Source organism: Schistocerca americana, chromosome 10 (assembly GCF_021461395.2).
Source record: "Schistocerca americana isolate TAMUIC-IGC-003095 chromosome 10, iqSchAmer2.1, whole genome shotgun sequence".
NCBI lineage: Eukaryota > Metazoa > Arthropoda > Insecta > Orthoptera > Acrididae > Schistocerca > Schistocerca americana.
In genome coordinates, this window is record NC_060128.1 from 126,582,647 (window position 1) to 126,609,531 (window position 26,885).

At 43.2% G+C, this 26,885-nt stretch overlaps 1 long non-coding RNA gene across 1 annotated transcript; it reads right to left on the reverse strand.

Annotated features, from left to right (window-relative positions):
* LOC124552742 lies at positions 1 to 26,885 on the reverse strand. Its single transcript, XR_006967976.1, has 3 exons — positions 26,581 to 26,885; positions 25,009 to 25,090; positions 1 to 269 (listed from the first exon to the last, which is right to left on the reverse strand). It is a non-coding gene; the product is annotated as an uncharacterized LOC124552742 (long non-coding RNA).

Genomic DNA, 26,885 nt, shown 5'->3' on the forward strand with positions numbered 1-26,885 from the left:
GGAGACCGTTGTTCAGTTTGAAGGAAATATGGATTATTTCATACCGTTCTAATAATGCAGCGTGGGATTTTATGTTGCTAATGGAGCTGAGGACTCAAATTAATAGGGCAGGGCATTTTTTTCGGCATTCTTCACATAATCAACTCGACAAACGTATCTGATTACCACCATAGATGTACCAGTATGCCGGAGACGCGATGTTTGAGGCGCTCTGAGGCCGTTGTCACGTATATTGACTCCAAGCGGACTTCAGCACGTACATCGGCGATCTGAAACATAAAAAAACCAAACATAACGTAAATATTTCTTACATGTATGTGGGAGGGTAATCACTTCTCTATTGTGACAAACGAATGGAACAGATTATATGTCGCGATTAACTACTAAAGATGTGAATTATGAAATTCATGTGTTTGAGGTGTACATTTCTCAGGCAGCCGGCGACATCGGAGGGTTAGAATGGAGCAGGCGGATAACAGCGAATAAGACTGTGAAATGGATATGCTGCAATGGCATTTCTAAATAAAAAAATTGTCTTGTTTCAAAGATATCTTGGGAAAGACGTCTGCATTGCTGGCCAATGATTATTTTCACACACCGAATGAGGGGACAATGGCGGGACAATCTAAGAGATATGACTATATCGCTCTTTAAAACGCGTTCATCAGAGATAAAGATATCACCCTGAGTGCCCCAGGGAGGCATGATAGGGCCCGTCTTACTCTCTATGTACACAAGCGATTTGACACACAGGATGGGTAGCAATCTGCGACTGGTTGCTAATGATGCTGTAGCGTTGTCGTTGAGAGAGTGTAGTAGGATACAGGATGACCAGAACAGAATTTCTAATTGGTATGAAGGATCGCACCTTGCTGTGAATTTGGAAAATTGTAGGCTAATTCAGATGCTCAGGAAAAACAATTCTCTAACAAGGGAAACTCCTCACACATCCCCCTCAGATTTACTGGTAAGATGGTCCACTGAATAGCCCGTCAAAAAGTGAACGTAGATCAAGCATGGAAACAAGAAGGTGTACTGAACTGTGAAAAATAAAAACCAAATTATAAACAATGACCGGTCCAAGGAAAAGAAGTGCAAAGTGGAGCGTAGTGGAACGATGTTGGACTGCGAAGCGAACGAGCTTTGTTCAGAACATTCTCGTGCCATTTATTTTTATTGCATAACATTGTGAACTGTCCGTCCAGTCATTGTAACGTTTGTTCTCTTTCTGTAGACTCGTCAGTTGTCGTAGTATACATTGGTTATAGAATAAGTCATGTAGTAAGAACACGTTACTGTCGCACGTAAACTTGATGAATAGTGGGAGCAGGCGATGTGCCACATAGACATCTCACACACATGAAAACAACAAATAAACGGGTGAGAACTATGCCACAATAAAGAAATTCGAGTCAAGACATCCAAAACGGAACGCAACTTCAAAAACGTTAAAAACACGTTTAGACTGAGAACTGAGTAACGCTGTGAATGTGAAACTGTTGCAATCATTTGTTGCAGCTTATGTGACAAAACATTTTTTCATCATTTTCTTGGGAGTGGTCACACTCACATTCATACGAACACGTTAGTTGGGCAAGGAGGCTATCTCACTCACTCACCTGGCGTAGAAATTAGGTGCGTCGGTAAAAGAACCATCTCAGCTATGCATTTGCTTAGTTGGAATAACAGTTGTCCGTGTGTGTACATAGCTCCATCACTGATAGTAGCTGTAAATATGTAACGTGGGTGAGGTTAAATGAACCTGATGTGTGAGAAAAGTAATGAGACTGAAATACTGCGAGCCATCCGGCTGCGCTGTATCGTTCTACATGTGTAGACTGCTGTGTTCATCTCTTCCAAATGACCAATCCAGGTTTGAGCTCCGTACAGCCACAACGTGATTTTTGGTTGTTCGGTTGATTTGGGGGAGGGGAACAAACAACAAGGTTATCGATCTCGTCGGATTGGGGAAGGATGGGGAAGGAAGTCGGCCATGCCCTTCCACAGGAACCATCCCGGTATTTACCTGAAGCGAGTTTGGGAAATCAAGGAAAACCTAAGTCAGCATGGCCGGACGAGAATTTTAACCGTTATCCTCCCGAATGCGAATCCAGTATGCTAAACATTGCGCCACCTCACTAAATACGTGACTTTTGCGAGTGCCATTAGTGAAGATGTGTTACTGTTGTGTGTTACGAAAATGGAACAGCAGAATTTATAGCAGCGTTATGCCGTCGAATTTGGAGTTAAACTTGGGAAGTCAGTGGTTCAAGAGGCGTATGGGAAACATTCATTATCAAGAGTTCAAGTTTTTCATTGGCGCAAGTCATTTTTGGAGGGTGGAGAATACGTTGTAGACGAACCTCGCTTGGGGAGACCTTCAAAGACCGATGAAACGTAGAACTTGTGCGAGTGTTGTGAGATCGGACCAAAGTTGATCTATATGGATTAAGGGTGACCCATAAATCTTAAACGTATTCACCGTACATCAAATTTTAATCGACGGTCTCCACGTGTGAAAGATTTGTGCCAAATAGCGTCGAAAAACCTCACAACTGAGCAGAATTACAATCGGAGACTCGCCAGTGACCACGAATGGTTCAGTTGTGAGGCCACAGGTGGTGATCCATGGATTTCCGTGTACAGTCCTGAAACAAAGTGGGAAAGTGAGGAGTGCCTACAACGGGACACTCCTCGACTGAAAGAAGCTAGAGTGAGCAAATCGAAGATCAAAACAACGCTGACTGCTTTTTTTGACAGTAGGTGTATCGTGCATAAAGAATTTGTTCCTCCAGGACAAATTGTCAACAAGCGTTCTACGATGTCCTTGAAATGCTCAGGAAAAGGATGAATCGAGAGAGACTGGACAGAGCAGCCAAGTGGTTGCTTCATCATGACAACGCCCCGACGTCCCACGACCACTTCCATCACGGAATTTTTGATCTCGAAAGACATTGCTGTTGTTCCACAGCCCCCCCCCCTCCCCCCCTATTCGCATCATCTCACTCATTGTTACGTTTTCTTTGCCCGAAATAGAGGATGATGTCATTCTGGGACTCTGGAGAATATACACACGAATGTGACCGACATGTTAAAGGTCGTACCCGTTCTAGCGTTACAGCGCTGGCACACCAAGACATGGAAAGAAGACTCCGCAGGTATACAGCTGCCGAAAGGAATTACTTTGAAGCGGACAGTATTGTTGTTTGAAAAAATAAAAAAAATTGTTGGATAAAAAATTAGTCTCATTACTTTTCTCAAGTACCTCTTATACACTGCTACTAACATTAACGGACATCGGAAAATTGTCATTCCAATTATTCAGACTCATTGCTGAGATGGTTTTTGGACCCGAGGATGGCTGATGGTAGATGGAAATCAATTGCCTCTAACAAAATACACAGTTAAAAACTGTGAATTGCATTATGCAATCCTTAACATTCATTAAAGCTGTACACCACCAATTCCATAAAAATCTACGGAGGACGTTTAGAGAAATGGCATTTGTGGCATACTTAAGGACGATTTTGCTGCCGTCAGCGTAATCTCGAGAAAGACCTCGGGGTACGAATCAGAGAAATATGGAGTCACACGGAAGTATATAGTAATTTTTCCTTCGCGCCATTTTCCATTGGAATAGGTCAGGGGATGATTAGCCATGGTAGTACGTACCATCTGCTATGCACCGTGTTGCGGCAGAGGAATCTGTATGTCTTGTATGTATGTATGTATGTATGTATGTATGTAGATGTAGAAACTAACGATTATGTTACGTTCAAGAACGCATTTTTTTTGTATTTTAATAAAGCGAGATCAACATAGATAATATCGGTGGAAAAAGGAAACGGAAAGAAACATAGCAGAAACAGAATGGGCAGTATTATAGGTGTATTCATTTCCTGTTGAGAAATATTAGAAAAGCCAGGCGTTCCACCTCCACTTGTACATCTACATCCACTGCGGGTAGGTACATTGGATAACATTATCTTTTCCTCTTTCCCTGTTACAACTCGAGGTTTCAGGAAACGAAGGTTACGCTTTAAAGTCCCGTCGACGAGGCGGTCATTAGGGACTTAGCCGAAGCTCTCCTTGGGGAAGGATAGAGTAGCAAACAGGATGTGTCCTCTCCAAAACAACCATTTCCGCATTAAAAAAATTACGGGGGACTTGGGTACCTGGGTCCGCAGCTCGTGGTCGTGCGGTAGCGTTCTGGCTTCCCGCGCCCGGGTTCCCGGGCTCAGTTCCCGGCGGGGTCAGGGATTTTCTCTGCCTCGTGATGACTGGGTGTTGTGTGCTGTCCTTAGGTTAGTTAGGTTTAAGTAGTTCTAAGTTCTAGGGGACTGATGACCATAGATGTTAAGTCCCATAGTGCTCAGAGCCATTTGAACCATTTGAATCCCTGGATGAGAAAATTAACCGGCGACTTTCCTACTATGAGACCCGCTGTGTTGCAACTACGACGCCTCTCTGGATCGAGACTTTCGGTTAGCCTCCGAATGAGTTTTTACATTAGCTGCAAAAGAAGTTAAGCACCCAGAAGACATGACCGGATGTCAATATAAGTTGGTACACGTACACACTAAAGATGTGATCAGGGTTCCAGTTCTCTGTCAATGATAGAACAGTCAGCAGTGGGCGTTAGTATTGTTCATGTTTATTGCTACCAGGTTGGTGCGGTATTCACCGAGGCGACGAAAGTCACTGGATAGTCATGTGCACATAAACAAATGGCCGTAGTATCGCTTATACAAGGTATAAAAGCGCGAAGTTGTCATTTGTACTCAGGTAACTGATGTGAAAATGTTTCAGACGTGACCACGGCCGCACGACTGAAGCTAACACGCTTTGAATGCGGAGTGGTAGTTCGAGCTAGACGCATGGGGCACTACATTTCGGAAATCGTTAGGAAATTCAGTATGCTGAGATCCACAATATCAAGAGAGTGCCGAGAATAGCGAATTTCAGGCATTAACTGTCACCGCGGACAGTGCCGTGGCCGACGGCCTTCGCTTAAAGACCGAAAGCAGCGGCGTCTGCATAGGTTTGTCAGTGCTAACAGACAAGCTGCAGTGGGTGAAATAACCACAGAAATCAGTGTACGGCGTTTGAAGAATGTATCTGTTAGGTTAGTGTGACGAAGTTTGTTGTTAATATGTAACGGCAGCAGACGACCGATGCGAGTGCCTTTGCTAACAGCACGACATCGCCTTCAACGCCTCTACTGGGTTGTTGACCATGTCAGTTGGACCCTTGACGACTGCGAAACAGTGGCTTGGTTAGATGAGTCCCGATTTCAGTTGGTATGCGCTGATAGTAAGGTTCGACTGTAGCGCAGACACTACGAAGCAGTGGACCCAAGTTGTCAAGAATGCACTGTGCAATCTGGTGGTGACTCCATAATAGCGTGTTTTTCTTTTTCTTTTTTCTTTTTTTCATAGAGTGGAATCAGTCTTGCGGAACAATTGGACCGATCATTGACTGGATACTGTTACGTTCGACTGGCTGGAGATAATTTGCAGCCATTGATGGACTTAATGTTTCCAAACAACGATGCCTCATTGACAGGGCCACAATCGTTAGTAACTCGTTTGAAAAACATTCTGGACGACTCCAGTGAATGGTTTGGCCATCCAGCTCGCCTGACATGAATCTCAACGAATATCTTTGGGATATAATTGAGAGGTCAGTTCGTGCACAAAATCCTGAAACGGCAACACTTACGCGATTTTGGATGGCTGTAGAGGCGGCGTGGCTCAATATTTCTCCAGGGGACTTGCATCGACTAGTTGAGTCCATGCCAAGTCGAGTTTCTGCGCTACGCTAGGCGAAGGAAGTCCACCACAGTATTTTGAGGTATGCCATGACTTTTGTTGTCTCTGTGTATAAGTGACGTGAACAGCATCAGATGTTGAGTGATCAGCTCTATGACCGACACAGATCTGCAGCGTATTCCCGTGAAGTACTGGTATCAGCAACTGACAAGGGTTTGGGAGGGGCGTTATTCTAGGTCTCCATATGGCCAGATGGTCGAATCGCGCAATATCCAAATTTGTGGGGTGTTACGATGTATAACAGTGGCCCGATGTTGGACTGCTTCGGATGTTGAAGGCAGGCTCAGTCATAGTTAACGTTTCGGTCGACCGTATCTAACCAACACAAGAGAACAACGCCGTATTATTGCACAAAGCGCATCGTAAGCCCTTCATATGGGAAACTTCCATCTGAAAAGATATAGTGACATTCTATGTCTCCCCGCAACACTGATCGGAGACTAATAGCAATCAGTCTTGAGAATTACCGTCCTACGTCTAGGCTGCCGGTAACGCCGATCACGACTGCTATCGGAACGTTGTCGCGACAGGGAAACTCGAACTCTGAGTGCTGATGACTGGCGTCGCAACGTGTTCACTGATGAATCGCTGTTTCGCACTCCCCCTGACGATCACAGTCGGGTGTGTGTTACAGACGTGCTAGGAGTTCCCATCGTTCCAGCTTTTTTTGGAGACCCACAGCGGTGTCAGGATGTGGGGAGCCATCGGTTATGACTTCAGGTCAGGGCTGGTAGTGATTGAGGGAATTCTGACGGCACAACGGTACATCAAGGACATCCTGCGTCTTCATATTCTATTTTTCAAGCGACACTACTGTGGTGCTAGTTCTCAACGAGACGGTGCTCGTCCAGAGATGGCACGTGTCTCTATAGACTGTCTGTGTGATCTTATAATTAAATTTTCCTCGAGACATTTGAGTGTTCTCTTCATCCACAATAATAATGGAAGCGGAAGAAATGAATTAAAATTTGTGTCGTGGTCAGGACCCAAACCCTGGTCTCCTTGATTACTGGACAGGAATGCTGACCATTATACCACCGCAACACTATGGCTGATATTGCTGCACGGACTACCTAAGAGGACATTGGACTTGGGTAGTCTGTGCAGCAATATCAGCCATAGTGTTTTGGTGGTATAATGGTTAGCATTCGTATCTAGCAATCAAGGAGCCCCGGGTTCAACTCCCAACTGTGACACAAATTTTAATTCATTTCTTCAGCTTCCATCATTGTCGATTTGATCTTGAGGAACTCACATGGTCAGTATGTCTCCAGATTTGCCCCGGTAGAAGACGCCTGGGACCAGTTGGAACAGCAGCTCTGTCACCGTGGCAGGACACTGGATATCAAGTACAGGTCAGAACAGCTGTGGGCCTGCTTGTCTCGTGAGAGGATATATGATACCCTTCCCAATCGAATTTGTCCATGAGCCCAGAGCAGAGGAGTGCAATCTCGTACGTAAGTGGGCACATACCGCCAAGTTCTGCATAAATTTGACTTGAGTTTGTAATCACCGAACAGACATACGTACCCTCTCAACCTATGCAGCCCCGTTTTGTTTCCTCTTACACTTCTGAAGTTTTCACTTCTTTTGTCAAGCAGTGTATTTCTCCTTGTTATAGAGTGCATTTAGAGATCAGTGTGTGTGTGTGTGTGGGGGGGGGGGGGGGGGGAGGGGGGAGAGCAAACGGGTTTCTAATACAATGACTGATCATTCTTTCAACGAGTGCTCCTGGAATTTCTACAGTGCTGCTTTCTGAGACGCACTTTCCTTCTTCCGGAGTGATTGCTGCTCTGGGTTTGGACGAGTACCTCGGTTTCACGCTCTTGCGTGTTAAGTGAAACCTTTGGGTCACTTCTGTCTCCTTCACTGATACAACCTCGTAAATGTTCCTTGAATGACTATCTCTGCTCAAGAAGCAGTCGAATGAGTCTTCCGCAGACAACCTCCTCCTTGGGTGAATTACATTCGTCTGGACTCCTGCAACCGGTCACAACCAAACGTCTCCTACAGCTAACCTCACGTCGTCGTTACTTATTTTTATAGACACAGTACTGCAAATGCGACACTACAAATAGTCTTCAGCAGGATGTAAATATGGAGTTTTCAGCAAAATCGTTTGCATTCATGTGTTCTCCATGTAGTCTAAATTGACAACGCAGATGCATGTACAAGGTGACAAATGTCGGCAACAGTGCCGCAAATGTCACTTCCCTACAGGATGCGAAAAGTAACAGTACAAAACACTCAAAATATTTCTGGAGGAGTAAACTTTTTGTCACCATTTGCAGGAGAAACAAAATCACGGGAGGGATTGTAAACTTCTTTGCGTGAGTTACGGAAGGCTTTATTTTGGTCATGTACGCCTCTTGTAATAAAGTATTGCTGTTTCCTGTTGGTGTCAGATTTTGCTGCTTCAGTTGCTGTTAAGGTCCATGATAAAAGGTTCATATTCAAAAGTGAGTAAGTTATCACTGAACTCAACGTAACCGATACAAACTGTCTGCCCATCTACAGACAAGTACAGTGCTGTAATTGAAAGACACGCGGAACTTGTATGCTGAGCAACGGGAGTTCTACACAACTGTAGAGGCACTACAGAGATTGCTGGCGCCAGCTGACATGGCAGCTGCTGCTAACTGTCCTGGCGAGGGCAACGACAGCGGGTGGACAGAAATACGAGGAAACGAAAAACACAACACTATATCATGACTAATACGGTGTAGGAAGCTCTTTGGCATTCAAAGCAGTTTCCAATCGTCTCGGAATCTATAAGTACAGATTTTTTGTGCTTTTCAGTGGAAACGTACACCATTCTTCCTGCAATATGACGGCAAGTTCACTCGACGATAATGGGGATGGGTAGCTGTCATTACGCACCCTTCTCTCCAAATGTAGACCACAAAGGCCCAATGATACTGATATTTGGCGACTGTGGCGTGGGGGCAATTCATCCTCATGATTTCCAAATGAGTCTTGGACGATGCGAGCTTTCAGTGGCCCTATCATGTTTAACAGCATCACGACTATGAAACAAACTCTGTAACATGGGATGGATCTGATCATGCAGTATATTCGCATAATCCTTGAAACTGAACTCATCCAACCAAATGGCCCTTTCCCTTGCTCTGTAGTCAAGGTTTCATGGCTTCGACAGCACTTTTTGCTGTTACAGGCATTTGCATCACTGACGAGTAGCTTTGCAATTCCAACTTGCCCTGCAATCCACAGATTAAGGAGCTCCCTTTGTGTTGTCTTGGTGTGACAGGGTTCGCGAGTGCGACATACAATCCTGGAGTGACTCTTGCAGCTGACGTCATAATCGTCTTTAGGGACCGTCTGTCACGATCACTCAACACACATTTTTGCCCGCGATGTGACTTAAAGGATGATGCTTTCCCGTTTTTCCTGTATGCGGCATAAACCTACGACAGGGTGACGCTTGAAACACCAAACACTGGACTTACCTCGGTTACGAGCATCGACAGTTTGCTCACGTTCGAATCCCCTTAGCTCCGCCATAATTCACTCATGACTACACTGAATACACTTGTGACCACGACTGGCATTTTAAAGCTTCGAGGACATTCCACAGGTGCCGTTCGTGGTGAAATGCAGTAGGGTAAGCTGGGGGCCAGGCAGTCATCTGAGTTTATATTCGAGCTCGAACTCGTTGAGGTGTTTCCATGTTTTTCGTCCATCCCCTAAAAGGCTAAAACTGTCACTTGCTCGTATTTACAGGTTGCGTATCTAATGAATTCGGGAGGGGAAAAACTGATTTAGAGTATTTCATAGTCATTGACAGAGTTTAAAAATTTAGCACTATATACTTATCAACAGGTATATTATCACGTTAAAAGTTTAATATAATAAGACATGTATTAGAGATAGAAACTGGATGTATGTCTTGAGGCAGCATAAATCACAGCACGGAAATTACATAAAAATATACTCAACCAGTATTTGAGACGATTATGAATAAGCCTTAGACAAAGTTTCAAACCTTTACGAAACTTTTTCTCCATTTGTCGAGTAAGTTGACATCTGAGGTTGTTTTATAAGCCTACAAGGGAGTTCAACTCTTCAAGGAGTCAGGGCTTGGCGAAGGGGGAGGAGAGATGTTAATGATAGTGAGTAAAGTGAGGGAAAAACTGTGCATTAACCGCCTGTGAATGGTGTAGAATTTGTTGCTTGTGTTATCGTACTTTAACTGTACGCGTATCGTATTTTCTGAGGCGGAGATTCGGAACCATCCCAGCATTTGCCTAAACGAACGTGGAAAACCGCCTAAAAGCCCCTCTCGCAACGGCCAATGTACCAAAACGGTTTTCATTAAACCATGGATTCGGTTCAGGTCTCCATCTTGGCGTTAAGCTCTACCAGCAGGTATGCAAAACAATATCATTTTTATATCTTCCTATACCTGGAATGAAATAACAAAGTGACTGACAGCTACTATAGCAACAACCAATCAGAGGACGGGGCTTGGCCACACTCGCTCACCTGCACACAGTTGACATGTCGCTATGCTACTGCAACACAACAATTGTGGTTTGTAGCGTAATTGTTGTGATTTCTTCTTAGACCCTTTGTTTCTCAGTGCAGTATGTTTCTTTTAGAGAATGTGTAGAGCCAGTTGTACGATTACTTATGAGAGCGGTAAAGTCTATTGTGATCCTGCAAAGCGAACTCAGTAATGGGCGATAACTGGCAACATAGGAACGTAATCAACACGGAACCGCATGAGTGGGCAGTCTTCACGTATGCCGGACCAGCAATAGCCCACCACCAATTTCCCAGCTCAGCTGTCGATCACTTTGTTATTCTGATTTACGTATAGTATCGGGCGTCCAAGACGAAAAAGACATACAACATTGACATATTAGTACCAACCCATAACTGTTTAGACTACATATCTAATTTATGCAACCTTTGTTCTATTTAAACACATGATTTCGAAGCAGTGCTACCAAACTAAGCAGATTTAAAAAGACATTCTCTAAAATGTTTGCCGCACTACACAGATATTGTTGTACCTCGCCAGGTGCGCCTGTTTCGTCACCTTGCGTCCCCACTCCACAGAGCTGACTCGGAGGCTGCAGAAACCGCCGAAGAGCCAAACAAGGAGACGCTTGAGGTCCGCCGGAGTCCGGTGAAGCTCCATTCGCAGACCCGGGATACCACCCCCTGTTACGTATACTGAAGGTATACCGGAAAGGATATCAAGCACTCAGGATACATTCAGTATACGTACAGACGGTTCCCATCATGGTGAACACCGCCACCAGTAGCCGACGGCGTTTCTGTTCTCCTCTTCCGGTCCAGCGACGACAAACTGTGGCGTACTGAACTTACAGGTGCTGACACATAGAACTGTTCCGCTGAGCGATGACAGCTTAAGGCAGTAGTGCACAGTTGACCCTGCTACTACAGCCGAAACTTCAAAACAGTGGTGGCTGTTGGTTACAACACCCATTCCTCCCATCATCTTCGTAATGGGGAAAAAAATTAGCACTGCGACTGAGAAAACTATGCATTCTTGCCTTAAGCTTTACAAATCTGGGTCCTTTTCTGGACTTTTTTTTTACATATGATCACAATAATTGGTGATGCAAAGTTCTTATCAGTAATCGTACAAGGCAAATATTGGCAACGGTATTCATCATTTCCATTTGTCCATAAAAATAGAAAGCATATTTATACTTGGGAGACAAAGAGTTACACATATTTTAGAAATGTTTCAATTGTGAGGGAAGCGATTGCAAATATATTACAATGTGGTACTGTGATCTCACAAATAAAGAAAAATTGATACAACAACGGAGTGTGTGTGTGTGTGTGTGTGTGTGTGTGTGTGTGTGAGAGAGAGAGAGAGAGAGAGAGAGAGAGAGAGGGGGGGGGGGGGGAGGGGCGGGGGGGGGTCGGTTCATATGCGGGAGAATGAGAGGATGTGATGGGGAAAAAAAGTAAACTGTGTCATTTGTTCAGCTTTTGTTATAAAGTCGACAGAAAATCATGTTCAACCAGCATGCAAAGAAATACCATCTTTTCGTCATTACCATGGCGTGTGTGTGTGTGTGTGTGTGTGTGTGTGTGTGTGTGTGTGTGTAGGTGCGCGCGCTTAATAGCCTAAATCTTCTAAGTCCTTCCATTTTCGGAGAGAGTAGTAACAAATCGAAAATTTCAGTTCTTCGACCTCACTTATTCTACCCCAAACTCACCGAATCACAACAAAAACGTCCAATTACTTTTATACCGCGACACAGTGCGATCATCGTCTAAAATTGTCAAATATCCTATCATATGAATCTTATTTACACTATGTCTCATTTTATTGCTCAGCTGGGCCTCGTGAAGGAATCACTGCGCTCGAGCACTGTTATATCTGTTTTATTGTTATTTGCAGAAATAAAAGTTGACGTACGCCTCTTCTCTTGAATCATAAAGTTGTTCGCCTTAAAGTGAATCATCATCGAATGCTATTTTGTATGAACTGTGAAGCAACAAATATATTTTCTCGGAACGTTTCGACCACTAGAATGTCAATCTCGTCCGTGAAATGGAAATAGGTAACGGTGTATCGTGCTGCTTTTCGTGGAATGATTATGATGTGATGCTGATGACGAAACAAACGTACTCGATAATCTTTCCATCTAAACGGTTTCAACCTTTAACGTTCCATTATTTTCTCTCATGTAAGCCAACATTCCTGTGTAGCTGCAGAATCTACAAGCTGCGCAGGCCGAAACGGTAAACGCGATTTTGTTAACGTGAAACGTAATGTCACAGTCTGATATTCACATACCGTATTCCTCAGTGATTTCTGCCCATGACTGTAGTTCCGTCCTTTCGTAATCTCGGAATTAGTAGCTTTGTTTATGTCAAGTGGATGATATTTCGAGGAACACAAAATTGTATGAAACACGCATACGCCAGTTCAGAGAAACACCGTTGCAATCAGCGTAAAGCTATTGTGTGTTCTCAGCCACCTGAGACTAATGGCGAGAATAAAGGCTAAGTATGCTGACGTACAAATATACATTTTATAGTCTTGGTTCTATAAACGAATGGGGCAGGAAATACCGTTAATAATTTTTGTGAGAAGAACCTTCACCATACGTTTTACAGCTGCTTGCGAAATGTGCATTGCTTTCTCGAGTTAATTTGATTGTACTGGATGGTTCTACAATCGTCAAATAAAGTAAGAAGTTCTAAGAAATGACACTGTATCTGTAGGCAGATTTACGTTAGTATCAACGAGATGAGGTGTGAAGGAAATATTGGTGATAAAAAAAAGGAATATATTAAAGACTTCAGGGGCGCTTGTTATGACATTGTAAATGTGATACGGCGACAGTAGAACACTGTAAACATGTGCAATACGCCTCAATGAAGCTCTTCAGTGCATTCCTCAACGAAAGCAATAGATCTAGGCTACATTCCTACTTTGGTATAAGACGGTTTTCGGACCAATGATGACTACGAAGGTTTCGAAAATTTATTGTACTCCGGCCTACTAAATCACTGCACAATACACATTCTTCTAAAATTGTCAGGTGACACATTCATCTGAAAATTGCTTCTACTATATCTCATTTTATTGACCGCAAGAGAAAAGAAGAGACCTACATGTGAACAAATTCTCCATTATGGAACCAAGAGATCATGAGCCAGAGGCCACAGATGTGACTGAAACTGGTCTCTTACAGTCTTCAAGAAAGGCCCTTGTTGCATTTTCCAGAAATTTCCATATGACTTTTGTGTTGAATCGATGTTACAAAGCTGTCCATTTTCTCTTCTCTCACTCTGAAACGTTACCTTCATGGTTATCTATTTGAACTACACAACAGTGGTCGCTTTGAACTCATTTCCATGAAAGACATCATCATTTTACTTTTCCCGGGAAAGTATTCGTTGCCTATTTCTCTCTCAGTTGCAATTTTAAACTGGAAAGAGAACACTGGAGAAACGTCATTTGTTTTTATTTTTCGTCTTTAGTCCAAAGCGTCGTAGCAGTACTTCCCTGAACGACTCGCATCGAAGGTTACGGGCGTATCTCGACCCCACACCAATAAAAAGCCGCCATTACTTCCTCTATCTCATTCATTACCTGCGGTGGGTTGCATCGTAAATCAGTCTCGAGATCCGGAATGCCCGGACACTGCTATCGGCCTCGAACGGTCGTTAGAGGGAACTTAATTAAAAATACTTTCCGCCATGATTTACGGTCGCTCTCAAGGATTTATAATTACCTCCGCAGAATGTGTCTTTCTTTGTTTCGCGTCCTTATAATTACTCCTTGCTCGTTGTTGATCGTTCGGAGAGCCGCCCAGCCATCTTTATGGTAATCGATAAAGGCCTTCGCAGCGCACATTTGCAACCAATTACTCCGGATTGCTAAGTGACTGGAAATCTTTTCGTGTGGCTACGCGCTCGGGGGATAGCCGCACTGTGTCGGATTAGTTAACCAAGCAGGTCTCTTCGTTGTGGAATTATCACGTTCTGTTTCAAGATCGTTTTATTTTATCAGCAGGGGATCTGGTTCGAAAAAAAAACTCTTAGCAGACATACTAAAAAAATATTTGCAGTGAAATTTGATTCTCTGGCTAGTTGGGAAATGATTTGTAGTTTCCCGGAAAACGAATGAGGGGTTACAGCTGACAAATCACTTTTTATAATGGCAAAAGCAACTTTGTTGTTACTCGATGTTTTTTTTTTTCCTTTAAGAAATGAGTTTTTGTTGTTGCTATAACTGTTGGCACAGTACCCGAGTGAATACAGTGACTGTATAGCAACGGCGGCGAAATGGCTGTGCAAATAAGAAATTGAATAGCTCATGCTATGGTCACTTGCAGTTGTGGCATATTTGTCCATACAGGTGGTTATTTGGAGGTATAAGTCTCCCGTGGCTATATGTAACAGTAGCAGAAACTAGAAAAAGAAACATGTCCGAAAAATCAGGTGTCTTGAATCTACAATACAGCCGTCTGTCGTTGTTCAATAAGTTAGCGGTCGCGCTAGTACCAGTGGAACAGGATTACACAGTGTTACGAAATCTTCGATGTGTATGTCGTATTTAAGAAAAAATGATCTCTAATTTTCCTGCAACAGAAGCAAGCAATTAATACAGTGTATGTCGATGTTCGCCATCAAATTGTTCGTCTTCGTGACACATATTGCTTTCTACAGGATGCGTTGCGAGGCCTTGGAGTAAAATGAGGAACTGTCTTCAGACACATACATATTTTTGGCGTGGAGGCCCTGAAAACAAAGTTCGTTGAGTAGCAACTTGTATTCGAGCATGAATGAATCTACTTCATGGGAATTATGAACGCAGAGTGAATGTGGATAGTTTGAGATGTTCTCATATTATCGGCTGACTCGAGGCGTCGTTGTGCAGCGACATTTTGACTAATTTCGTACTCGTCATCTTCGGGCGTAGTCTGAAGGTGACATGTAGGAAAAGCGTCAAAACGCCACTGCACGACGACACCACGTCTCAGCTGATACCCCGAGAATATATCATCAATGAAATCCTCTCGCATTTTCATGTAGGCATACACACCAATTTCAGTAGAACTGGCAAACAGAAGAAATCTATTAAGGAAAGCAAACTGTCAAATAAACAAATCCACAAATATCCGACTGCAGCATCGCTGACGAATTTCTCAAACTTGGTAAATAACTTGAATATTTGGTAAACAACTTGAAGATCTAGGCTTAATAAAACGAAGGTGTGTGGAATGGAGTTCGAATGTGAGATCTGTGGCTATAAACACTGATGGAAAGGTGGATTTGGATGGAGGATTCCGGGAAAGTGGCAAAGCATACAGCGTTTGAGGTGACATAACTACGGACAGCGGACGCCGAAGATATTCGGAGACACAGTTCGGTAAAGCTGTTACCAAGAAATATGGATGGAAAGTGTTTGGCCACCCGCCGAGGACGATAAAGATAGAGGAGAAACAGAATCTAGGAACGGAAAAAGGGTGACGAAAGAAGTAAGGCATGTTCATTTCAAAGACTCCCTCACGGCATTCTTCCGAATTGTTTTTGGAAAGTTGTGGACAATCTAAAACTGATTGATTCCATGGGGATTTTAATCTTGCTTCTTCCGTGGATTTCATGATTCTAAAAGTTCGCTCGGCTGAGTTCATTCGAACGGGAAACAAGGCTTCCACGAGAAATCCAGTGAGAGAAAACGAAGCTTTGGTCTCCCGAAACTCTGCTAGATTTTACAGTACGCCTGCCCGAGGTTGGTTGCTCAACTGTCCTGTTTCTGGTGCTGTATATGTTGCTTAGGCAACAAGTGGAAATGGGACAGGTGATAAAAGAACGAGTGAATTTTGTTCTTTTTGTGACTCAGGGAGTTTGGAGTAGCTACATTGCCATGTGAAGCCCTTATCTGAAAACCGCTGTGAAGCGCATGTCTCTGTTAGGGCCTATTCCTGTTCCATACACGTACGAAGGACGGGACGAATGATTATTTACACACCTCTGGCCGCCGTCTTAGTATTCTTATCTTTTCTTCCCAATGTATATAGCCTGGCTTTTGAAACTTTGTAAGTTTTCCCGGGACAGTTTGCATCCACCTTCTAGCATCTGCCAGTTCAGTTTTTCACTGTCTCTGTGACGCCCTTGCGTAGGTCAAGCGAACCTGTAAACTTTCGTGCTACCCTTTCCCTAGAAGTTCTGTATCCTATGTTAGTCTCAGACTTCAGCACAAGTGTTTTTTAAACAATCTGCTTCGAAGATTGATCGCATTTTCGCATTTCCTCAGTATTCTACCAATGAACCTAAACCGACACCTACTTCATCTACGACTGAGCGTATCAGTTCGTTCCATTTCATGTTCTTACAAAGCTTTACCGCATTTTGGATGTGGAGAAAACGGAAGAAAGGAAACCAAATCGTTTGAAATGTAGGTGCTAGAAAAGGATGTAGAAAATTAGGTGGACTGCGAAGAAATGTCATTTTCCTTAGTGTCGGAGAGGAAAGGAATAATTGCAAACTACTGCCTAGAGGACGGAATAAGATGACAGACCATCTGTTGAGAAACTGCCGAACAGCTTCCACGATACTAGAGGGAGCTGTTAGGGAGAAGAGAGAGACTGAAATCCACTGAGGTGACGAAAGTCATGGGACAGCGATATGCACATACGCAGATGGCAGCAGTATCGCGTACACAAGGTATAAAATGGCGGTGCTTTGGTGGAGCTCTCATTTGTCCTCAGCTGGCTCATGTGAAAAGGTTTCCGACGTGATTATGGCCGCACGACGGGATTAAAACAGTCTGAACGCCGAATGGTAGTCGAGTTAAGCGCATGGGACATTCAATTTTTTAAATCTTTAAGGAATTTTAGGCGTTACCTCTCCCAGCGAACAACGCAGTGGCCAACGGCCTTCACTTTACGACCGAGAGCAGCGGCCTTTTTATAGAACTGTCAGTGCTAACAGACAAGCAACACTGAGTGAAATAACCGTATAAGTCAATGCAGAACGTACGACGAACGTAGCCGTTAGGACAGCGCAGCGAAATTCGGCGTTAATGGGCTGTGGCATCAGACGACAGGCATGAGTGCCTTTGTTGATAGCAGAAGATCGCCTGCAGCGCCACTCCTGGGTTCGTCACCATATCGGTTGGACCCTAGACGACTGCAAAACTGTGGCCTCCCTAGGTGAGTCCCGATTCTGTTTGGTAATAGCCGATGGTAGGGTTCGAGTGTGGTGCAAGCACCACGAAGCCATCAATCCAAAGCACTATGCAAACTGGTGGTGAGTCCATAGAGGTACGGCCTTTGTTTACATGGACTGGACTTGGTCCCCTGGTCCAAATGAATAGAACTTTCATTGCAAATTGTTATTGTCGGCTACTTGCAGACCATTTGCAGCCATTCGTGGACTTCATGTTACGAAACACAGAACAGATTTTTTTTTATGGACGACGATGTGCCATATCACAGGACCATAATTGGTTTGAAAAACATTCTGGACAGTTCGAGCGAAAGACTTCACCACCTAGATCGCCCAACATGAATCCCATCTAATATTTATGGATCATAATCGAGAGGTCACTTCATGAACAAAATCCTGCACTGGAAATACTTCACCATGGATGGCTGAAGATGCAGCTTGGCTCAATATTTCTGAAGGGGACTACCAACGATTTGTTGAGTCCATGTCACGTACAGCCGCTGCACCACTCTGGAAAAAGGAAAGTCCGATACGATATTAGGAGGTATCCTATGACCTGCGTCAGTATATGTAACAGGCAGCAGTGGAACTCGGGTGTAAGTGCTAGTCCGGTATGAAGTGGAAGTATTGGCAGATTACCTCGAATCAGAGGAAAAACAGAATCTGTTTGTATAATGTTCCCTTCACTCATTTTGTAGTACTGTACAGTGGTTTGAAGAGTACGTGGCCCGTTAACTATTTACCCGGGAAAAGTACCTTATTGGCCCGTTGCAACTGTCGGAATCAAAGCAGTTTTCGTGTCTGTAAAAGTTGGTGTGTGCGTGTACCCTTTTGCGTGTGTGTGTGTGTGTGTGTGTGTGTGTGTGTGTGTGTGTGTGTGTGTGTGTGTGTTGTTCACACGTGAGTTTGAGATACAGAAAGTAACTCCTGCAGCAACGCCGGCGATGAACAGTGCGGATGGCCGGAGTCTGGACACCCCCGGGGACAACCGCCCCTTTTCGACGAATCAGATAAAGCACACTCGGGCGGCCATTTTGGTAGGTGGCGAGCAGCAGGGGATGCTGGGAACCGGCGCCATGATGCAGCCGGAGTGTTAGCGGGTTGGAGGGGGGTGGGGGAGCACGGTTGGGTTGCGGTGGGGTGGGGGGTTGATTTACAGCAGGCTGTTAGGGGCTGCCTTTTGTTGCTCTGTTCCGGGGGTGGCCGGCGCGCCTATTGTCCGCCGGGCTTTTGCGCCTGCCTGGGGCGTCTCTATAGCGCCGACTGTGTGCGCGCGCCCCCGTGTACAGCCAGCGCCGCTAATTCTAGAGCGTCACAGAACTCTCCAGAGTTCACTCCGTTTCCCACATTCCCTGTGCTACTCCCTGCATGGAGTACTGCCTCCTCCTGGTCGAAAGGCGGGGTTTCAGAATTGCTGAGTCCTGCTGTTTAATACTAATAGTACCACTTGCAAAGCACGTAATGTCACAAAGGAAGCCAGACCATTCCGTACGAATACCAATCGGAGCTTTAGAGTTGCGTTTCCTAGTCGGAGGATTATACAGGCTCAGTCTTAGGGTACTTCAAATGACAGATTCGCAGTAGTTACAACATTTATTTGAGGGTCTCTGTCGTGTAGGCGTAGCGTCTTGAACTCCGAACGTCCTGAGTCTCGGGTTCAATACCAGCCACTCCTTATATTTTGAATAATGGGACTGGGTACGTTAAGAAGTGATATTTTTTGCAACATGCTGCTCGACAGCGGTGATGGGTTAACTGATATTTATGCCCACAATCAGCTGATGCGTTCAATGACCTTCTTTGGGAACACGATAAAAGGTCGTTTCAGTGGCACTGATATTGGTCTAAACCGGTTGTTCCAAAATTCCCCTTACAAGCTTCTAGGACTAGGAGAGGGGACTGAATAGACAATATTTTGAATTGGAACCCATTTCCAAACATGTTTTCTAGGTAGCTATGTAATAGGGTAGTCATAGTGGGGGCTGGGGTGATTACGTCGGGTTGTCTTACGTCATTTGACGTCACCTCTCCGACGTGGCTCGAGACTCATTCACGCGTCTGTGAGTGGCTGAGTACATGTTTGCAGAACACACAGACGTGGTCCTTCTGAATAGCGAAGCCGACGGTAAAGAAAGACCTGCTCGTTGCCTTTATCAAGATAGTTCTCCACGATGTCCGACTCCATAGCATACCCTTTTCGCTACAATTACGCAACGGCTTCGAGAAATGGTACCTCCACCGTCAGCAGCGGTGTCTGTGGTTCTGCAAGGAGAGGATTTTAACTGTGAACAGCAGTGTTTGTGAAAACTGATTGCGTTTCCTTTTTGTTTCTTCCGTTATTATATGTAGAATTCTAAAACAAGTGGTTTACTGGTTCAAGCCTAGTAAATTACTAGGTGCCGTTACCACCATCTTTTCAAATGGTTGTCCCATGGTAATGGTACGTTTCTGGACATGGGTTCCAATTCAAAATATTATTTACTCAGTCCTTTCTAGAAATCCTAGAAGTTCGTAAGGAGAATTTTACAGCTTCCGGTACAAATACTGATGTTTGCCTATTTAAGTTATTATTGAGGCATTTATGTTAGCTACGTCATAATGCAAGATGTTAAAACAATTTTTGTCCACTGTAGTACATGGCCCATGTGGACTGCGAAAGGTAGCAAATTTCAATAAAGTTCATAGAGCAGCTGAAGGGGTATAGAAGAATGTCTTTTTTTAAGTATAAGGAGTGAGTCTTCTTCTGCGAATGACCTTGGCAAAGGCGTCGGACGAGCGGACATGGCTGAGATGGGAGACTACCCTCTAAGACAGAAGAAGCACCTTTGATCATTGGCATCAGTGTGTCGAATCAAATGAAGATACCTGTATTAACGACATATAATTTGTATCCGTAAGGAATTGCCTTCAGAGCTTTCTGAGTATGTGTGTCTAGGGCAAAGAATTGCGGATATGAAACACGAGCCATGGGAAAACACAGAGAGAAGAGGACCGGAGGGTGTGAGATGTGCTGGTGCTGAAAGACACCGAAAATGAAGACAGCAGATCAGTTAATAACTGAGAACGTTGTGCGCGGGAAAGGACTGACGAGAACAAAGGTCTCAATGATGGGGTGCATGTTATGACATCATGAAGTAATTTCGATGTTACTAGAGGGTGTCGTAGATGAAAAAAAAACTACAGGGAAAGACATAAACAGGAATTCAGTACGTGCTACCTCGAGGTTGGAACAGGAGAGGAATTTATGGCGGACCGCTTCAGATCAGTCAGAAAACCGATGAGGTAAGTAGTTTGCTAACGAGATTAGGCCTACGTGCGAAGTAACAGTGGTCCGCCGTGTATTTCAATATTACTGAACTTTGCGAGCGGCCCAGATCATACTGCACTCATTGGATAAATCGAGCGCGAATGGTCGAATTGATGCGCTGATTAACGTGTTGCATTGGGGAGGAAGTGGGATCAGATCCTCGTTCCATCACGCAGGTTAATGTTGTACCCTTCTTTCCTCTAAACTGCTTAAGGCGCAACAAAGGTTTCCTTGGGAAAGGACACGGGTCGATCTCTTGTCCCACTCTTGGTGAATCCCAATCTGTGACGACCACATGTTCGAGAGGACTTAAAATTTTCTTTGAATCTGGTTCGATGATTCTTTTGCCTCGTTCTCTACTGTCAACTCTTTGTCACTTTCTGTACTGTCACATAGTTTCGGACCGCAGAGATACCATTCAAAAACGGTAACTAAATCCGAAGCGTTCGTTTCTCCTTCAGTATCTCGACGCAGAATTTAATACGCGTTGCGTGTACGTTACAGTCAGACAGTTTACGATGTTTTTACTTTTCTATTAGTCACCTTCAGTAATTCTATACAATAGAAATGCCGTTACTTTCAGTAGCACTATAATCCCAGTGACTTCATCCACACCTCGTGCAGTGGAAAAATTTCCTTTAAATACCCCACATCTAGTGATGAGCCTGCAGTCACTCGATAGCTGGCTAACGGGACAGTGAAAATTTTAACAAGCGTTATACAGCTACTGGTAGTATTTTTCACAGAGATGATTGTTACTTTCTTCTTAATGATTTTGTTGACTGTCCCTTTTGAGCTCGAAGAAAGGAGGGAAAACGGTGACACGTCTTCTCTAACAGCCACGGTACAACATCTAGATTCGGAGACACTTGGAAAAAGACATTTCAATCTTGCGGAATCATATTTCAAAACTTCTAAGCGTTCATTTTCAAGTCAGAAGGCACTGAATATAGCTCACTGATGAATTACGAATGTAGCACAAGATTGAAAACGCGCCTGCAAGTATATTAACAGTCCTTCGTTTTCCGCAGCTTCCAAGACCTGGCATTAAGTAAATCATTATCTCATAAAGTGGAAAGTAATTTACAGCTGTTTGAACAGTGCTAAAGATAAGTGTCGGTTTGTGAAAGTAGTATTAACGGAAAACACCTTGGAAGCCGTTTTGTGAACAGTAGTTACGTGACCGGATACAAAATGAGTCACTAACAAATTATGGACTGATTCGTCAGCCGATGCCAGGATTTTAAATTAACCTGCCAACTACAGCTACCTGCAACCTATAGCATGAGGTTCAGTTTCTCTAAGAGAAATGAGTGATAAGTGGAGAGTGAGTAATTCGCCGTAAGAAGTCTCCCTTCAGGCATTTCATTGGTAATACCAAGGAAGACGCTCCACGTAAAATTATCAGAACTTCTGACTAAGAAATTTCTGACTAAAGACGCAGCGCTGAAGAGCAAATCTTATGGAGCGAAACCCAATGTATACATTTCATTAATTTTGACCAAAGTTAGTTAATTCCCAGTGAAAACTACACATCGCCTCCCATACCTCTCCTAAGAAAGAGCGTGTGAAATATGACTCGGAAAAAATGTAACAAAGCATTTCATTACGCCGTTTTCCGTTATTTGTGTGGCTATATTTCAAAACGATTAACTTTATTCTTCTTTGTATATGAAAAATAGTTTGAAATGCTGAACTTCACTGGAACCAAGCAGGTTAACGTTTGACTGGAATGCAGATTCCACATAATTCTTAGCTATATACGAGCGATTAGAACTGTCAGCGATGAGGCCATGCCGGCACTGTGTAAACAGAAAACAAATGTCGAAGCGATGTTTACGAGAAACTATGATATATGTCTGATGGTAGATCTCCTTCCTGTATAATCGTTTGAATACACAGAATACGGGAACAATGAACTAGGTGCTTGCATTGAAGGTGTACTAACGTTGTTATTAAACTCAACTAGCCTAGAATTGTGGGTTGTGATATGTAAAGTATACTACAAATGTGGAGAAATCGAAGGAAAGAATGAATTTACGGAAAAATGTATGTTAAAAGTTCTGATACGGTATGTTAACGAAGTTACTGTACTCAAGTATCAATGAAAATTTGCCGTCATGACATCGGCAAGTTTTAACATAGTCCCTGGAGTAACGGAGTACTTATTTGCAAAACTAAACTTACAGTTTTCGCTATAATGTTACACTACAAATGATTGTATTGTTATCAGTGGCCACACATAAGAAATTCAGTATTGACACTGTACTAAAATTGTAAGTCCGCAGAGCATTTCAGTAGATTATTTATGATACAGTTACGTTTATCGTTTTTCGCATTTGTGTAGACCAGTTTAAATAGTAATTTTTTTAATCGACTAGGACAAATGCTGCACTTCATTCCAGATGGAGAGACTAACATCGGACAATTTGCACAAAAGCACATCTGATGCTAATTCGTTCTTCACAGCATCATATCGCCAACTCCCTTCTGTTTTCTTGCTTAAAAGCCACTATCGTTTACCAGTTACTGCAGACAGTATCTGAGTTATCTGTTCACAGGTGACTACTTCATATTTTCACAGTTATAGAAAATTGTCTGGATTACTCACAAGTGTATGCAAGATAAGCGTTAATTACATTTCCAAAATAAAGTGCATTCTACAGACTATCGCAGTTTTGAAGGAAAATGATGGAAAAAATCATCTTGAGATGACAATAAAAAGACAATACCTTATCTGAATAGATATTCACATATTTACACAAAGAGAGACTCAAATTTCTTATTCCTGCAGTAATTGCAATTTTTAAATGTTGCGCACGATTAGTTCACTGGGTTCAAATGAATCTTAGAGGTTGTTTACAAGCTAAGTACCTCAAAAGCCAATTGAAAGATAAAAATATGTCCTCGTATCTACTGTTATTTATAAACTCAGGAATACTTGAAACTCTAACTTTCAAAACATACATTGTACATCATAGATGACGTCTGAAGCAGTTATAATGGAAAATACATATGTTCTTCTTACATGTAAAAAGCCCCTTAAATAATACAAAACATATAATTTACAGGAAAACTGTTCTGTATATATTTACATTGTCTCACTCAAGTTAAGGCAATTTTTGTCACTGAGACATTACTGCAGTCACTCAGAATATGTTAATTTTGTTTGTATACTTTAGAGATTCTTGAATCCATTCTTCAGGTAATTTTAATATTTCTTTTCCTACAGATGTGCATTACTTATGATCACTGTTTATTTTGGCTATAGAAACATTATCAGAGAGGACTAAGATTATCTCTTACTTATTCCTTTACCATGTGCGAGAAAAGCACCTATTGCTAAACTTTTTCCATGCTTCCATTGCACCTCTGAAAGTACTCTTGCCTCGCCAAATAGTAAACTTTACTAGAAAACTTCTTTTTAGACAATATTTACAAATAATAGCTGCTGCAGACTTTTTGTAATAGTAATAACACTTTGATAACATATTCTTAGTGACTGATCGCTTGAATAACTTTTACCAGCATTGCACAGTCATGATGGTTGTCTAGTTTCTCTAGCACTGCAAAGTTGTAACTTCTCACTTCTAGGAGATATCCTGCTTGCAAATGAATTTTTCTTACATTTTACACACATTAATCTAAAACAATTCTGTGACTGAACTCAGACATTGAAACTTAGGCTCATCGAAAGTCTTGGAGGCCATCTCAGTTTTTGATACCTTATGTTTAATTTTGCAGCTTTTATACTCTGTATGTAGGAATTGAAAATAGCAGTGGAGGAAAGTGTTAACCCTCTAATTAGTAACGATTAGATTGACCACTTTATCTACTGCGTGTTCCAAAACAGCACATGCTGACAAGTAATAATTCTCTCTGCATTGCTAGAAAGCAACATCTAGTATATAGAGTGCTTTGTCGTATTGAATTTATATTCTTGTCTTGAATTTAACCAAACACATAACATGCAATAGCTTAAAATACGCTCTTGTGGGCTAGCACTTTTTTTCGTTGACCCCTTCACTTTGTCTTCCTGCTTAGCCAGATCACAACCACCGTCATACACAGGGAGGGAGGTAGAAAAATAAGCTAAAATTCATTTAATTTGACTTTCGATTAATTACTTTAGCTGGAAGTTCAACAAAGAGAGCAAATAGAAATCTTACTACTTACTCGCTTTTCCAAACTTATCACAACCGTTGCCGTACAGAAGAAATCGGTGTATCGGCAGCACTTGCTATCCACATGGCCAATTCTGAAAAAGAAACAATAAACTGCAGCTTGCGGAAGAACGCACAAAGTCACAGGTGCGAATTTGTCTGCTCAGCATTACTGTAATTAATTGCTGTCAACTTAAGAAATTGTTTCGTCGCATGTATAACAGTTTTGGATCAGGCATATTGCAAGGCGTTATGGCTTCACTCACATCATTGTCACGCATGTAGTCATATACCAAATCTGATGCAATAGTACAAGCTATACCTTGTGCTGTGAAACAAAACAGTGTAAGATATACGTTGTCAGTATCACCTAGACAAACGCGAACAAATATCATTTTCCACCAATATTTACGGGTAACAGAAGTTAATTCTTCTTTCCCCCTGTACGACAAACATCACATCCTTGGACTATGCATACTGTAGTCCGATCACTCATCGATAACTGTTTTCGTTTTGTGCGATCCACTGGGAAATGTTTCCGAGTAAACGGAATCATTGTAATGTAGGCGACTGGTCTACGTAATCCTGTTTTTGTAGAGAAAGACTCTTAACCAAGTTTGCAAAACAATGTTTGCATGAGGGCATATTAAACAAAATCTTGAAACTGTATGCTAGAGAAAGGCGAGATGTATCGGAATAAAGTCTTCACTCAGATTCAAAGCTTGCTTCGTGGTTACAAAAATGGGTTCACGTATTTTTATATATTTATATACCGTCTACGTCAACAAAAGTACAGGTAATGATTTTCATTCACAATTCATTCTACTGTCAGTGGTAACTTAGCAGAGACAGATATCTTGCACTGAATTTAATACCTTGTACCCCACACGACAGTTACAAATTGTACGTATATCCTAAACATTTGGGTATTGCTGTTGAGACACTGGGTGACCATAACTTGTGGTCCATCCTCCAGAGATGTGGAAGTGGCACCTGGAGGGTGCAACCCCAGTGATAATCAGAATTATCTCCCAGCTGTGACTGGAACAAATAAGCAACTTTTCTCACGTAGCTAGGTCGTTCCATTCTGTTCCTTCTATCAGTCTCCCCACACCACCTAACTACATGTAATTGTTCTGTCAACTCCATTGCCTGATACTCTCGCACGTACCTCACCAGGGAGCACCTATTATTATATTACAGGTTTCCCATCCTCTGGATACTACCTTCCCAGGCACTGATTTTGAATTCGTTGGGACACGGGTTCAAATCCCCGTTTGTCGATATGTATTTTTAGTCTTCCGTGAGTCCCTGACTCGATTAAAGCAAGTGTCAGAGATAGGTGCAGTTACTGCTCCTTACGAAATGTAAGATCGTGTTTCTGTCTCTAACAGTCCAACTGTGGATAGAATGTCAGGGCCCTAATCTGCAATCTCATCGTTTCGTAGAAGTAGAATTAATGGAAGAAGTAGGAGGTGATATGATGTTTTCGGTAAAACATAAATGTTCAGATAGTCACAATGAGGGACAACTGTTCCGGATCACAGACGCAACACAAGAGAAAAGCGCGCAGCGCAGAACGTACCTGCTCGCGATCAGCTGTTCACGTGAGGCGACGCGCCGAACGGGGACAGCTGTCAGCGGCTAGTGACGTAGCTCCTGACGTCACCGGGCTGTCCGCTCAGTTTACAGCGCACTCCAGGCGGCCGCCGGCCAAGACGATGTGTGTGTGTGGGCTCGGGTTGCGTCGGCGACGCGGGAAGAGAAAACAGGTAGGCAGAGGAGTCGGGAAGCGAGGCGGTTCCGGAGCGGGCGTTCTGGAGAAGGGGACAGATGGGTGTGGGCTAGAGGCCGCCTGGCTGGAGGCCAGCGGCGGCGCGTGCGGCGCGC